General features: G+C 34.8%; 1 non-coding gene across 1 annotated transcript; it reads left to right on the top strand.

The window, feature by feature from the left end:
• Window positions 1-9,540: 9,540 nt before the first annotated feature.
• Window positions 9,541-9,619, top strand: Trnay-gua (transfer RNA tyrosine (anticodon GUA)). The gene has a single exon. It is a non-coding gene; the product is annotated as a tRNA-Tyr (tRNA).
• The last annotated feature ends 338 nt before the right edge of the window (window positions 9,620-9,957 follow it).

Genomic DNA, 9,957 nt, shown 5'->3' with positions numbered 1-9,957 from the left:
TGGCAAATAGTAGATTGTTAAGAAAAACTTGAGTTATGACGTCATCATATTTTTTTGCTGTAAAACTAAACATTTCAATATGTTTATTTCAAACTTCACTGTAATTTCCTTTTTCAAATATTAATTTTTTCAATTTTTTTTACAAAAAACAGCATTTGATATAAGTTAAAACAAGAATTGTATGTAAAATAACTTCAAAAAAATTTATTTTTTGACATAAAAAAAAGATGTCGTCATAACCTCTGTCAAAAAATTTTCTCCTAAATATTCTCATTATTTTTTAAAGATGTCTTTTTTTATAAAATTTGACCTGATTCAAACTTTTTCTTGAATTCAAGTACTTTCTGAAATAAAGAATTTATTCTATAATCTTGTTACAGGTGGCGTAAAGTACAAAATGTGGAGTTTAGTTCTGAGTATAAGCATTGATTATAGACACGTGTCTATAATCAATGGTATAAGAACGAGAAATAGGTAAATGGCTGAAGCATATTTTTGGCCTAATGTATCTTCCTCCGAGCCAAGTTAGAGATTGTTTTGTGGAAGATTTTATGCCTGAAAAACCAGATGATCATCGAGTTGACGCATTTGCAAACTATCTATTTGAAACGTATATCGAAGAGGACTCCACATTTCCTCCACAAATTTGGGCAAAAAATAGCGCATCTATAATATATAGAACGACTAATTCTTGTGAGGGATTTCATTCAAAATTTAAAAACTATTGTTTGTCTCCACATCCTAGTATTTTTTATTTGTTGAAGCATTAAAGCGCATTCAAACCGATTCTTATATAAAAATAAATTCTGTTAAACAAAATATTTCTAGAAATGTAGATAAAGCTGCCTCCAGCAAATATATTTTTCTCGAACAGAAAATTAACCAGTATAACAGGGGTGAAATTTCAAGATACAATTTCGTACGTGTTAGTTAAAAATTCGGTGCTTTTTAATATAATATATTATATAAAAATAAACTGTTAGTTGATATTACGTTTATTATATTTCCCTGCTTACCTAATATTTATTAAGCTATCCTCTCTCAATTGGGTTGGCTAATTAAGAAATGAAATGCAATTCGGACTAGACGTTATCGGTGGCCAGGTAAGCAAAATATTTGGGACCCAATTCGACAAGGCCCAAGAAACGGAACGCAATTCGGACTAGACGGTTTGATCTGGAGTTTTATGGAAATTCGAGACAATATAAATACCAAATTGTGAAAATTATTGTAAAAAGAGATAAAACACCTTCAAAAGTCATGATAATTCTCATAGAAAACGAAGTCCGCCAGAAGAATTCCATCGGAAATTTTTCTCAATCCTTTCTTGAATTTTATGAGAGATTTTCGTAGCTGCGATAAACAAAATTTACCAGTAACTGAATTAGTGAGAAAATGAGCTTAAATTTGAAGACAGATGAGCGAAAAACTATATTCAATTCCTTTTTATAAGCTATGCCAACGGAAGGAAAACAATATCTTTTGGATCTTTATAATTTCATTTGGACAAATAATGTTTTCCCCATTGATTGGTACGATTCCATTATTGTACCAGTTCTTAAACAGGGCAAGAATAAATCGGACCCAGAGTCTTACCGACCAATCTCCCTAACATCTAATATGTGCAAAGTACTTGAAAAAATGGCAAGCAACCGACTAATGTGGTACCTAGAAGATCGACAGCTACTTAGCCCTATACAAAGTGGATTTAGAAAGTCCAGATCTACATTAGACAACATAGTGGATATTGAATCTGTAATTCATGAGTCATTTGGATGTGGTCAAGAATGTCTGGCTGTATTTTTTGATATAACGCGTGCATGATACAATCTGGAGATCAGATATCATAAGAATCCTGTCAAGTTGGTCGATTAAAGGAAATATTATCAAGTTTATTAATAATTTTTTATATAGGCGAAACTTCAAAGTTCGAATAGACAACTTTCTTTCAGACTCTAAAATCCAATTAAACGGTATTCCTCAAGGGTCTACTCTTAGTGTTGCACTTTTCCTTATTGCCATCAATGACATCGCTAAGTCACTTAGCCCATTAGTCAAAGCCCGTCTATTTGCTGATGATCTTGTTATATTCTGTCGTGGTAAAAATATATCAACAATGACGACCCATATACAGCAAGCCATTTACAAACTAGAGAATTGGTCGAATACTACTGGCCTAGAATTTTCACCCACTAAAACGAAAGCAATGATCTTCAGTAAAACTTCAAAGAAACAAGTAAATCCACCGAAACTCTTCCTAAAAAATTTACCAATAAAGTATTCAGAATCGATCAACTTCTTGGGAGTAAAACTGGATAGCCGACTATCTTGGCAAGACCACATCCACTATCTCCGTCTGTCAGTTCAAAACGGCCTTAACTTAATGAAAAGTATCTCTCATAAACAATGGGGTGCCGATTTCCAAACTCTTATGACTGTATACAAAACCCTAATTCGTTCAAAACTAGATTATGCTGCTGTTGCCTACAACTCAGCCAAAGGTTCACTATTGAAAGTGCTAGACACAGTTCATAATTCAGCAATTAGAATTGCACTGGGAGCACACTACACAAGCTCAGTTGAGTGTATGTATGTTGAATCAGGCGAACCATCCCTTCAACTCAGGAGAGAATACCTTAGCCTCATGTATGCCTTAAGAGTATCAACTAACCCACATGTACCTGTTTATAAAAACACATTTACAGATAGATTTCCATCGACATTTAATTGTGGGAAAAGATTGGATCCTCCGTTTTATCATCGAGTGAGAGCAACGTTACAGAGCTTAGACACAATAATTCCACACACTTACAATACTTTTAAAGTCAGCCAACACATATTACCATGGATAATTGCTCTCCCTGCTTGTAATACAAACGTATCTGCATTCAAGAAAGGTGACACACCAGCAAAAATCTTCAATGAGAGATTATTAGAGATATTAAATGGTTTTAATGATCACATCCATATTTATACCGATGCATCCAGATCTGCAAATGGAGTAGGAGCGGCTTTCACAACAGATAACTATAACAGTTCCTACCAGCTCCCTCCCCAAACCTCCATATTCTCAGCTGAACTCTTTGCTATCCTCCAGTCATTAAAGTTTGTTAACACACATGACATCAAATTCTCAATAATCATTAGCGATTCCCTAAGTGCATTAACGGCCTTGAGGCGGGTATACCCCAAACATCCTATCCTCCTCTTAATTAAGGCGGAACTCTTGATATGCCAACAAAATCAAAGATTAGTTCAGTTCCTCTGGGTACCATCACATTGCGAGATAAGTGGAAATGATAAAGCTGACACATTAGCAAAAAATGCGAGTGAGAATCCCTTAACAGACATCATAACTACTTGCGTTCATACTGATCTAAAGCAATATTTTAAAAACAAGATCATGACAAAATGGCAAACAAATTGGAACGAATCAAACTCTACATTAAGAACAATCAAACAAAGTATATCACCGTCGAAACATCCTACAAAGAGAAGAGACCAAGTGCTCATGTCCAGATTGCGACTTGGTCATACGAAGATCACCCACGACTTTTTATTAAAGAAGGAAGCCCCTCCGATGTGTTATGTGTGTGATAGTGAACTAACAGTGCAACATATAATAATAGACTGTCCCCTCTACGTTATAGAACGGCAACATCAACAGTTACCAACTACAATTAAAGATTGTTTAAGTGAAAGTAATTCATGTAAGACTCTTAATTTTTTACGTACTATAGGACTCATTAACCAAATTTAATATACCTAAATTTTGTAATTTGATGTAAATACAGTTCATTGCTAATAACCCTTGTGGTTGAAGCAAATTGTAAATAATAAAAAAAAAAATTCCTTTTTATAAACTTAAAGATAAATTAATGTTATAATATAACATAATCAAAATCTAACCCTCACGCACAAGTTGTAGTCCATGTGTCAAACAACTTCAGTGAGAAACTGGGTTTATTTATTATGTTGCTAGTTGCTACATATAAACTCTGTTATTATTATCTAGATTTAGCCACACAGCTCACACTCCCTCTAAAGTGAAAATTGACTCATCCCAGATACCTACGGTATCAAAAGGATTGAGCTCTGGTGTGACTATTTCCGTGTTAATGAGCCCTAGGTGACGGTATGCGGGAGTGTCTCCCAAAAATTTCCATACACATCTGGCCGTCGAGAGTAGTACCTACAGCTTTCTGCATGGCCTTATATACATGTTAATTTAGACCAAGCTTTTTTATGCTTTTGAGGAGGTTCTTCAGAATGACTCCAGTAGTAGACACAATAATAGGTTCCTCTCGGTACTTTGCATTCTCCATTGTCTTCGTATTTAAATTTCCAGGTCTGTGTAGTTGGCCATCTTTTCGGTAAATTTAGTACGTAGATTATTGTTGTTAGGTATCGCCACATCAATTAGTGTTGTTTCTTCTTCTTCTTATAATAGGCATCTTGGCTTGTTCCTTACCGATTTTGAGCTTGTATTCGTAGCTGTGATATTGACTGCCAGCTATCTCGCCACCTTCCTATTGGTCTCTTGCCTGTTGGCCTCGAATCCCTGGCTATACGGGCTATTCTCGCGCTGCCCATTCTCGTCACATGCTGATTCCACTCTCGTCGTCTCTGTCTTCCCCACCTTACTATATCTTGTAGGTATGTTATAGAGACCTCTTATTCTGTCGTTCGGTATTCTGTCTCTCAGTGTTTTCCCAGTTATTGACCCAACGTTCTCATTTCTGATGTTCTCAGTATCTTCTTGGTTTCTGCTGTGTCACATCTTGTTTCTATCGCGTACGTCATGATCGGTCTTACACATGATTTGTATATGCGTACTTTCCCTTCCAGCCCCATATCTTTGTTTCTCCAGATGACATCCCTCAGACATCCTGACACGTAATTGGCTTTATTTGCTTGCTTTCGGACGCTCTCTTTAACATATCCATAACTACATATTTCGACTCCCAGATATTGGACTCTCGAGACTTGTTCAGTTAGGTCGTTGTTAATTACTAATTTGTATCTTATGGGTTCCCTTGACACTACCAGGGATTTTATCTTGGCTGTTGCTATTTTCATGTTGTAGTTCTTCGCCACTGTATTGAAAGTTTGTGCCATTCGCTGTAGGTTATCCTCGTTATCGGAGATTAAGATTGTATCGTCAGAATAACAGAGGATTTTTATTTGTTTTTCCGCCATCTTATATCTTTTTCCAGTACCTTTAATGTTTTCTATGATTTTGTCCAATACTAAATTAAAAAGTAATGGACTCAATCTACCCCCTTGTTTGATTCCCGAGTTGATTTCTACTTCCGATGTTAGTTCATTCTCGACTTTTATTCTGGTTTTATTCTTCGTATAGGGAACTTGCAAAAATTTTTAAATATTAAAATGACATTAAAAAACATAAGGTAACATGATCTTAAAACGCTTGGATGCGAAAAAAAACAAATATTTTTAACCCGTACGCTAATTACGACGTTTTGAAAATGCTACAAAATTCAAATATCTTAGGAGGCTCTTGAAGGTCCTTCTATTGGTTCGACGTCACCGGCCACGGTGAACCGGCGGAAACAACGTGATTAAGGTAGGTATCACGGGTATATTACATTTTAATCGTCTTTAATCAAAAATTCCTAGGTATTATTTATGTTCATCTTATATATTGTAATAAGTAGTTCCCCAATCAGCTTAGTTTTAAACTGAAATTGATAAAGTTGAGGGCTACCTTGTAAAGAGTTTAAAACGCATATCTGTTGATGTCTGCATCGTGGCAACTTTTATAAAAAGTAGTAAAAGCTATTCTATTGGAGAAATACGAGGTGTCAAGTCAAATAAGTAAGAGTTATTAATAAGCATGTTTAAACCGTATATAACAATAGTTTGGTACCATTATATTATAGTACTTATACGGTTGTGGGTTTGATCTACCTACCTCTAATCGAAGGATTTCGTATATCCTGGAAAAGATTACGGTGTAATTTGCATTATAATAAAGATTATATTTTATTGTAATGTTTATTAGTACCTACTGGAGCCTTTCATTATTGTGTTCAAAGCCTTCTGAGAAAAGATTATGGTGATTAGCAGCAACAAAATCCTTCTTTACAAAGTTAATAATACGCATAAATAAGAAGAATCATTATTGTAATTTTACAAGTTAATATCTTTATCATCTCAGCTTATACTTACACCGCATCCCTCGGTAGACCGCAAGCTATAGTTGAAACCCGACTGTAGACCGCATACTATAGTAGCACCAATACTTTTTAGTTACTCTTACTTTTATTACTAAAAGTTTTGTTTATTTTTAAGTTACTTGTTTCTTCTTTGTTCTTCAACACAAGAAACGAACAAAGTAATTTCATAAAAAAGAACTTTTTGATACATGTCAACAGAGATAAAATGTTAATATTTTGCCTGTCACAGAAAAAATCATTTTTGCCACAGAGTAAAACCAGATATTTCAACTATATTATTTATCTATGGGCAAACTGCATTAAATGCAATGGCCCACCCCGAACGGACAAACGATACGAGTGGCCTGTGACGTCAGACCTCAGGTCTCGCTTTTGAAGTTGTTTAAAACGGAAATTTTAGGCGCGGAACTTTGATTAGACGTTGTACGTACACTATTCATTGTTAAGACGTAATATTTTGAATATAACATTTTAAAACATAAATTAACAATGTTATGCAAAAAAAATTTTTAGTGCAAGTTCCCTATTATTCTTATCATTTGGTTGGGCTGATTTTTTTCCTTTAGCAATCTTAGCACATCTTCCAACCTTACACAATCAAAGGCCTTAGTCAGATCTATAAAGCACATAAATGCAGGTTTATTATATTCAAGTGCTTTCTCAGCAATTTGTCTGGCTATGAATATGGCGTTTATTGTGTACCTATTTTTCCGAAAACCTTGTTGTTCCTCACTAATTGTGTATTCTTCATTTATTTTATTGGCAAGTATTTTTGTTAAAAGTTTAAGAGTTGTGCTCAGTAAGGTGATGGTACGGTAGTTCCTAGGATCTTTGCTGTTTTCTTTCTTGTGTATAGGTATTGTTATACTCGTCCTCCACTAGTCTGGTACACGCTGGCTACATATTATTTTTGGAAAGAGGATCTCTATGTTTTTGATTAAGGTTTCTCCTCGGTATTTCAGGAGTTCATTTGGTATCCCATCGGGTCCTGGTGCTTTTCTGTTTTTTTTTTAATTTACGTCTGTTATTCCTTATTTCTTCTTTTGTGATTTTTAGTTCTGTGTCTATGTTGGATTCGGCTTCATTTCCTGTTTCTTCCTCTTCTTCAGGTATTATAGTATCTTCTTTATAGTATACTTATTCTATATAGGCGGTCTATTGTTCTGCTTCTATTTTATTTAAACTTCTATATTCGTTAATGAGTTTTTCCTATTTTTTAGTATTTTCGAAACTTTTCTTTGCGTCCCATTCAAATCGTGTTCCATTTCTTTGTTAAAGCGGGTCCAATATTCCTTTTTTATATTTATTATCTTAGAATTGGTGTAATTTCTTGTATCTCTGTATTGTTGGTAATTGTTTGGTGTTTTGTTAGTGCAGTATTGTAGGTATGCTTTCCTCTTCTCATACGCTAGATCTCTTATTTCAGTATTGAACTATTAATTTTTCTGAACCCTATGCTTTCCTTTGCTGCTTGTAATATATTATATTCTATTTGTGCCCATGTCTCATTTACTCATTCACCTGTTGTTACTGGGTTTATCTTAAATCTTTGTTCTAAACGTCTTTTATACAGCCATTTTGTGTTTTGGTTCTCTAGAGACTCTATGTTTAGTTTTTAGAAGTACTTAGGTGGTTTTTCTTGTTTTGTGGTATTTTGAGCAAAAATTTTCCAAGCACCATTTTATGGTATGATCCGATACTGGGCGATGTTAATACTCTTACGTCTAGTATTTGTTAAGTTATGATTTCTCTATTTGTAATTATATTGTCTATTGTTGATTGTTGTTTGCTTGGTTAATTCATTAACTTGTACAAGATCTGGTCTATTTTGGGCCACTGTTTGGTCTGTGAGCACAGTGCGGTCCCAGTATAGCTTATTATTATTATTAGGTTTGTTCTAGTAAACAGTCAAACTAGTCAAAAACGGTCAGAAAATAGTTGGTCAGTGAGAAAACATAATACAGTCACCAGTGCTATCCCCTCCACTCGCGCTGGTCCACTATTCGCTGATGGTTTCAAACCGTTTGAAACTGATGCTAGAACAAACCTATTATTAAATCATTATTCGGGGGGGTTTTGGGACGATGATCAATGATCATGAATATCATGACGGCGATGCTCTCGGATGTACATGTTCACCAAGAAGATCCTCGTTTCCTGATCTTTTTGAAAATTAGATACAAAATCAGTGTGCAGAATAAAAATCGGGGAGTTTTGGGGTCGCTGATTACGTGTATCAGGGCGGCAATTGTCTCCAAGGCACCTGAGCAGTACCAACTGATATTGTATCGAATTTCAGTAAAACTATAGAATAGGTCTATTTCCTTTTATTATTTCTGAATTACATATTTATCACTTTTCGTCAGTTCAAATGCCCTCGGAAAATGCATTTCCCTTATTCCATAGTGCAATTCATCATGTCTTCATCATCATTTTTTTCAAAAATTTCCTAAGGTTCTTACGAATCGAATGCAAAAAGCTTCACTTAGATACACCCAACTGCAAATAGAACGTATACTTTTTCTGTAATATTATTTCTAAAAAACAATGTAAATGTAGCTGCCAGAAATAGATAGAGCTTTTGCACGATATAATATAAGAAACTTTGTTGGATTACATAGTAAATAAAACAAAGAAACGTGATATGCGATGTGATAAAGTTGCCAATTTAATCTGCGAAAACGATTTTATTATAAAGCCCTCGACGAATTGTAAATTCATACGGATACATAACAAATAAGCAGCTTCAGCTTCTGAGCCGCTGAAAATAATAAACTTTTCATAAAGCCGAAGACAATGGTATATTTCTTTGTATTATTTATTTCGTTATATACAGTTGAGCGGAGACCTAATGCAATGGACGATGTATATATGAATATTTATTTGAAAGACTGGATATGAGGATAGTGTAATATATTTTCTGCACGTGTGGACGGAAGAAATGGGTAGGTAGTTTATATATGTACTTTATTATGAGCAAGAATTAAATAAATAATCAATTTAACCCGAATGGTGTTTAACAATTCATTGGGTTTTTAATAAGCCCTTCAGCTGGCGCACTGTCGTAAATTTTACGACAAAAGAACGTGATCGTATCCCCACTCATACCACACATTCGAGTGCAACGATCTTTTAAACTTGTGAGGTTCAGTGTGTTGTTAAACTAATAACGGATCGGATGTACGCACAGGTGTTTGATCTCTGCAAAATTCTCATTATCCGTAAAAGGTATGACACGCGCCGCTCCATGTAAGTATATTAGTAACATCGTTGCAAATTTGTTTCAAACTAAAAGGGAAAGTCCCCGTAGTTGGCTGTATATCATAGTCTTAAAAAAAGATCTTGAAGATCGATAGCTCAGTTGGTAGAGCAGTGGACTGTATATCCATAGGTCGCTGGTTCAGATCCGGCTCGAAGGACCAATGGACAATTCGACGTAGATCTCAGGATCGAATTGCTTTGTGATGCCCCTTTTTCCGCTTCTTCTCGATCGACGATGGTAAATAAATGTTTGAGTGTGGAGTAAAAATATGGTTTTATTCACAGCTACGTAATTACACTATAGATGATGTTCAGGTAACTTTCTATGATAGACTGCCTTTAATGACAGCTACTGATAATAATTACACTCGGCGTAACTTCTAACAACGACTTACGCACTTGTTAACGAGGTAACTATTTCAATTAGACTGCAACCCAAAATAGTCCCCTTGGTAAATTTATAATCTCGTCAAAATATGCAATTCATCAATAAGTT

Source organism: Diabrotica virgifera, chromosome 1 (genome assembly GCF_917563875.1).
Source record: "Diabrotica virgifera virgifera chromosome 1, PGI_DIABVI_V3a".
Taxonomy (NCBI): domain Eukaryota; kingdom Metazoa; phylum Arthropoda; class Insecta; order Coleoptera; family Chrysomelidae; genus Diabrotica; species Diabrotica virgifera.
Note: the sequence above shows the minus strand (reverse complement) of the source record. Positions and strands in the feature narration are given on the sequence as shown.